Genomic DNA, 7,515 nt, shown 5'->3' with positions numbered 1-7,515 from the left:
ATGGGTGTGATATTTTAAGAACTAAATTGATATAACAGCAAAAGAAATCAGAAAAATTGTAAAGTTAAAAAAAATGGTATTAACTACATTTTCAAAGTATGACCAGAAAAAAGACATGGGCATACCATCTTTCACGAGTGAAGGATGAGAGAAAATAGTCTAGTCTAATGTTGAAAAAATATCAAAAGGCCTAGTGGGCATTCTCTTTTATCTTGGCAATATCTTCTATGGAGGATTTCAAAAGGATTTGGGGAAGAATTGAACTGGATGAAAAGTCAAATATGAATTGTGATTTGTAGTGGTGGAGGAAATGCTGATGACATCTTGCTGAAGTATTAGAATATTTGCAGCATACTAGAGATTAAAAGGAATACAATATTTAGATAACTCCTACCCTCACAGGTTTGAAACTCCAAAAAGAGCTTGAAGTTTACTTGTCTACATGTAGCTTAAAAATTATGAAATCTCAAGTTGATCTTTCTTAGGATTAATAATTGAAAGAGATTTTAAAGATCCAACTAAAACTTCTTCATTTTATGCAAAAAAAAAAAACAAAAAACAAAACCTGTGAATTACAGAAGATAATTTTCTTGCCCAAAGTCACCTTCTTAGTGGCTGCAGTGCCACTGTGATATTCACAGCGCCTATGGTACCCATGAATATCCCAGGGCAATTCTAAATCACAATATACAACAGACTCTCCACATGGAAGATAGACCCAAAACATTTATTCACACACCAGAAAGCCAAATCCAAAGACCAGAAAGCCAAATCCATCATAATCCATCATAGCAACAAAGAAATCTATACACAATAACAATGCAGAAGACAACACCAGCTCCAAGATTTCCCCTTGCTAGGCTTCACACAAACCAGCTCCATTAAACAAATCATAAGCAGGTTCCCTTAAGCAAAATCACAATTACTTTCACTCATGCTAGTCACTTGACTGCTTTTCTCTTTCTTCCTCATTTTGTACTGCTCTGATTAACTTCCTCTCAGCTTTGCTTCAGCTATGCCTCTTCCTGTTCCACCTATTCAGCAAGTTCCTCCCACCACTGACTCATGTGACAAAGGCTTCCATGTGACCCAACAGGTCCCATGGACCTATTAAAGAATGGTAAAGATCTTCTCATTTAAATTACCCTTACAGTGGCAGACCCAGGACTTGGGGCCATATATCCTAACCTATGTGATTGTGTTTTTTGTGGCAATACCATCTTTAAATGTGCCAAAACAAGGGTCTAAGTCCAAAACGAAATACTACAGAACAAATGAAGTTTCCTCTGGCTGATGAATCATTTATTTTACTACTATCAAAGAGCTGTCCTCTGTAACATCTTTCATTTGGGCAAATTTTTCTGCACCTATTACTCTGAATTCAATCATATTGCCTGCTTTTCTTCTATAATTACCTATTTCCTCAACTGATCCCTACAAACTCTGACCTGCCTTCCCCATTTTTGACATCAAAATATATTGTCTGTGTCTCCTCTCATAAAATCAGTATAGCAACTGATTAAATGAACTAACCTATGTTAATTCACCTACTAAGTGTCTGATTTGTTAGGAGATTAAATCAAAGCCATAGACTTTTAGGTCAGGATCTTATGATGGATGGTTATGAGTTCTGGTCCTAACATCACCAGGAATGTGGGAGGATGCAAGTCCTGATCAATTCAATTAATTGAATGAAAATTTATTAAACCTAACATGTGCCAAGCACTGTTTTAAGTTCTAGAGATGTAAATAAGAAAAAGAAATGCAGTTTCTGGTCTCAAGGAGGTTATAAAACAATCAAGGAAGGCAACACACAAAAGGCAGCTGAAAAATGTGGGGGAATGCACCACTGATAATCTGCTCCAAATCAAGTAGAGCTGCTGATGGAAACTGAAGAGTTAACTAGATAGTTTTGAAAGTTTAGATCCCTCTATAAAGGAAGACTTTTGGAATTTAATGCTTTATTCTCCTGTCCTCCAAAACAAAATAAAACAAAACAACAACAACAACAACAAAAAGCTACCACTGAGTAGTTGAAAAGGTGTGGTTTACCATCGGTAAATGAGATTTCAGATGATCAGTATTTCCTGGGTGAGGTATGGTATTCCAGAGCCCAAACCAAGAAGAACTTCTCATGAAGAGTTACCTAGATACTAGGAATATTCTCAGCAAGGGTCTCTGGTAAAATACATACACAAACTCTGGACCAGCAACAATGCAGACTATAATGGAGACAGCACCTAGTCAAAATTTGTAATTGTGGAAGTAGTACACTATCCAAGAAAGGAAAGATGGAGATCCTGATTCTTGCACAATATGCCAATTGAGGAACTACATTTATAATCATGAATAAGCTAAGGAAACTTCTAATATAATAAAAATATTGTCTTCTAAGAAAATATCAGAAGAAACAATTCAATAGCAATTATAAATAGAAATCTGGAGTGAAGGGAGGAGAAAATGAAGAGACCATAAAAACCTTATGATAGAAGAAATGAAGGTAAAAAAATAATAAAAGATGAAATTTGGCCACTTGAATGTAGTTTAAATACCTTATAAAAGGTAGAAAATTTTATCCAAGTATTGGCAACCCTGAAAAAATAGAATAGCACCACAACTACCACCACCAAATAGCAAAATAAAAAACCTCAAAGGTCAAATTGTTCACCTAAAATGAAAGAAAAAAGTTAAAAAAGTAAAAAACTAGGAGAACATATATGTTTCATAATAATAATAATCTGCAACATAACATGAGAAGACATAAGTTAAGAACCACTGGACTTGGAGTTAGAGCCAAGATGGTAGGATAACAAGAATTATAGCCAAACTCTTTTAAAATGAATCTTCCAAAAAGACTGCTAAATTGAATCAGATCAAATCCTGATAGAGAAATCCAAGGGGAAAAATATCATAGACTAATTTTCTAGTCTGGAGAAAGATAAAGGAAAAAGACAAATATGTCACTGGGACTGAGGGTCTAGCTGGAATTCACCATGCAGAACATGCTAGCTCTTAGGGACTAAAATAAGTTAAGGCTCTACATGTGTGTAAGATTAAGTCCCAGAACCATCCTGGGCCACCATAACCTCCTAGAGAGTGTATTCACAGGTGTATAATGAGAAAGTATGTCACTCACTACCCAATTTTGGGCCAGAGATTCAAGATGATCTGAGAACAGGACAACAGTTACTGATTGTGGGGATAGATGTTGTGTAGGTAGTGATCTCTGTCTCTAAACTGAGTAGTTCAGAAGAACTCATTTTAATTGCTAAACTCAATTTTAATTTTAAAATAATTCAAAATTTATTACAGGTCTCATTTCATTTACTTTTTGCACTTGTCTACAGTTCAGTTACATCCTAACAAAGCATCTGTAATGAGCAAAGTAATAGACCTCCTCCTATGGAGCAGCAAAAAATTACAAACAATGAAGGTGCAAGTTAAACAAAGATCCTTCATAAATCATAGCTCACCCCGAAAAATAAAATAAAATGTTGGTTTTTTTCACAATTAGAAAAATTAACATCTCTGTCATGAGAGGAGGCATGAGTTTGCAATGCAAGCCTCACAGTTTTGCGAAGAAATCTATCATTTTGGAGGGAGACAAGCAGGGACTTTCTTCAACCTGAGTAAGGGAATGGTTGAACAAGTTGTGATATTTGTGACAAACACTACTGTGCTATAAAAAAAAAAATAAGAAGTTCAGTGATCGGAGAAAAATATGGAGAAACTTGCATGACATAATGAAGAGTGAAATGAATGAAACCAAGATAAAATTGTACACACTAATAGCAATATGGTTTGAAGGACAACTTGGAGTGACTACGTCATTATGATTACAATAAAAGCCCAAATTAGCTATAAAGGACATATGAAGAAAGGTGCTATCTGCGTTCAGAGAAAGAATTAATAAATAGAATTATGTATATAATGGCTTTAAATATATATATGTACATTATATATGTGTGTGTATATTATAGGTGTGTATTTATGTGTATATTATCACACATACATATGTGTGTACATACATATTAATATATACACATATACATACATACACATATATATATCTAATGCCAGCTAACTCTAGGGTGGGGGGGAAAGGGAGAAAAGTTACATGATAACTATCTTATATATTTTAAAAGAATAACAAGATATCCATAATAGATTTGAAATTTTATGTATGATCATTTTTTTCTACTTTACTATCATATGGAAATGTTTGTTTTATTTCTTACATTTAGATTAAAAACAAAATTAAAACAAAGAAAAACATTCAGGGTCATTTAGAAGAAATTTCGCATGAAATTATTTTATTCATTCTTTCTGCACATAAAGAGAATGACAAACCTTATTTTATTTAGGATATTATTCAAAGAGAAAACATCTTGATGACTATGTAAGATTAAAAAAGAGAAAACCACAAAAAACTGAATAGAAGTTTGTTTTGTTTGTTAGCAGGGCTTCTTTTGGTAAGAGAAAGATAAGAAGAAAAAAGTTTCTAAGGGGTGTTTGATTTTTAAAATTTAACCTTAGGTAATAGGGAAATCATATTTAATGACTCTCCCAAATAGATGGTCTTCGCAAAATAATTATTTTAAAAATATTGTCAAATGCTTGATTTCACCACAGGTCAAAGCTGTCCAATTGCAAACCCATAAAGAAATGCATAGAATTAGAATTACAGCTCTCCTAAAGGTTCCCAGAAGTTTCAAACTCTCCCTGACCCTCTTTTTTCCTGAATGGTGAAGAAGCAAAGGACATTGTTACACCTAGAGACGAGATTTACTAATACCAGTTTAACAGACGTCTTTCACCATCCCTGTTCTCAGAAACTCAGCTCCAGCTCTCTGTTGACCTGTATCTCAGCATATTATTTGCTACCATGGAAACTTACAAAAGGAAGCAAAATATTTACTCCAAAATGTATTTATTACATTTCTGAAGCACTTTTCTTCCTCAGAGCACAACCTTTGCAGCAGGAAGCTAGGGGTTCTGCACTTTGCTGCATGAGCCCCCATCCTCTGGGGATCCTATAAAGGATCAAAGATGGGTCTTTGACCTCCCCTTGGATGTCCCATTGGGTGGAACATGTGTAATGGAAAACTTGTTGGGCATAGAGATGAAATTCCAGGAGGAGGGAGAAGGCCAATATTAACTCTGGGGAATACTGCTAGGAGAGCAATTAAAATAATTGGCAAAAGTTTCTTCTTCAGTTGCTAGAGGAGGAAGAAGAGCTCCAGAAGTCTGGGTACAGACTCTAGCTTAATTCCAGTCTGTGGTTTCTTCATTTTCCATTTCTTTTCTTCTGGTTGACTGGGATCTTCTCCATTTCACATTAAGCCTTCATCCATTTACAATCACTTTATGGAAGTCCTTTGGACAGTCATTTCTAACCTTGCCTTGTAGCAAACTGGATGGAAGCACACTGTTGCCTCTGTACAACTGTCATCATTTAGATCTCACCAGATTGGTAAAAGGGTTTTCTAAGATCAGTCTTCTTGATTGTATCTTCCAGGCCAACCAACATATAGTACAGTAATAGTCTTAGCATTTGGTGGAGTCAGACAAACAAGTGTTGAAGCCTATTTTAGAAAAGCTCATCTGCAATTATTTTTATTGCACATTATTGAATCAGACCAAATTATTATTATTATTATTATTATTATTATTATTATGAATGGCATAATAACATAAAAATGACATTCTGGTCAGCAAGAGGATCATCATGATCTCTAGGCTTCTCATGTCTGTATGGATGCTCTTCTCTTTAACATTCTCCTCTTGATCAGAAGGAAAGAATTTGAGGACAATTCTCTTTGTACTAAGTGGTAGTCTGAGCCAATTTAAACAGAATATTATTTTTTCCTGTAACCTTTCCAAGAACATCAAACAGCTGCATTTCATCAGAGTCAAAAATCTCTTGCTCAATATTCTGGGTGTGCTATTTTGTTCACATCAGACTTAGATATGTCCATTCCTGAAAGGAAAGTCCTGCATTAGAGACCTGAAAAGGCAACCCATATTCTAGCTCTAAAAGGCAGGTCTGACAAATTTTTTTAGCTTGCTTCAAGTTTGACAAATTTCAGCCTTCTTAAAACACATATGAACACTGGGGTATCAATGTAACTCTGAATAGGCTGGAATAAATTTTGTATTATTTTCCATCCTTTTCTTTGATCATGTGAAAATGGGGATTTTCTCCAAGGTCTGTATGATACAATAGAGGGAAATCTGAGTTCTCCCACTTCTGATTGTTGTAGGATTTGAGAAATCACCATCTTGGAAATAGTCGGAAGCATGGCACTGTCCAGGTAAGTAGGAGTGGCAGAGTTGGCCTTTGGGACCTATTTTTCCTGCTTTCTCAAATGAAAGTGGGAGAGAGAGAAGGCGGATCTGAAAAATAAAATAAAATTTAATTAAATTTTTAAAAACCCACTTGACTCCTTGAAATCCAGCAACAATCAACCAAAGAGCATATTTTAAGAAATCATAAAAAGGCAAAAAAAAATCACAATATTATACCAGTAACTAGTGACAGAAAGTCCTGTCACCTTGACACATGATAGCTGAATTAAAGACCTTGCAGGTCAAGGAAAATATACCATGATTACCCAGAAAGAAAGATATTTCCTATCAAGGGAACATAGCCAAATTAAAGTGAGTGGACAATGAAGAGCACCTCCTAATTCTCCAATTATGAAGGGTGCTCAGGTCAGTCTTCTCTTTATTTCCCAACAGGTTATACTCCTTTGGACTTTATCATGCCCCAATGCTGGGTACTAACCTTAATTCCAAAATTTTCAGCTTCTTTTTATGTTGTTTCCTCCATTAATTTCTGATAACCTTGAGGAGAAAGACTTCCTTCTATGTCTCTTTGTATACTCAGTTCTTAGTACAATTCCTGGCATATACTAGTCATTTAATAAATGCTTATTACCTGTTTGAGTAATACAAGATTGTAGTACTTAATATAAAGGAGCAGAAAATTTAGAAGATATCAAAGGACAAAGGAATAATATTTGCTAACATTTATTTTGCACTTTAACGTTGCAAAGTGATTTACATGTTATCTTATTTGATCTTCACAACAAGTCAGTGAAAAGTTGATATAATTATCTTGATATTACTGATGAGGTAATTGGGATTCAATAGGTTAAATAATTATCCTAAGGTCACATGGCTAATATTTGACAGAAGTGTTTGGATTCAGGTATTCCATATGCCTAGTACAACACTTTAGTCACTGCACCACCTAGTTGCTTACAATTAAAGATAACATCTCAGAACACTAACTATAATCCCCTATTGGGAAAATAGTATTTTTGAATACTGTGATCTTACTCTGATTGTCTAAGTGTGGGAATTTTAAACCACAACAAATTAATGTTTAGATGTTTTTAGAAGTAACCCACATTTCAATAATGCTTTAAGAATTATGCATCACTTTCCTCAGAACTACCATATATGAGTTGGGTAGTATAGATGGTATGCACATTTTAAAAAGGGGAAAAG

The 7,515-nt window shown here is 34.6% G+C and overlaps 1 pseudogene; it reads right to left on the bottom strand.

The window, feature by feature from the left end:
- Positions 1-5,033: 5,033 nt before the first annotated feature.
- On the bottom strand, positions 5,034-6,262 carry LOC140519805 (pre-mRNA-splicing factor RBM22-like; annotated as a pseudogene).
- Positions 6,263-7,515: the final 1,253 nt, after the last annotated feature.

The sequence above is a fragment of the Notamacropus eugenii genome, chromosome 1, assembly GCF_028372415.1.
Source record: "Notamacropus eugenii isolate mMacEug1 chromosome 1, mMacEug1.pri_v2, whole genome shotgun sequence".
Classification (NCBI taxonomy): domain Eukaryota; kingdom Metazoa; phylum Chordata; class Mammalia; order Diprotodontia; family Macropodidae; genus Notamacropus; species Notamacropus eugenii.
Note: the sequence above shows the minus strand (reverse complement) of the source record. Positions and strands in the feature narration are given on the sequence as shown.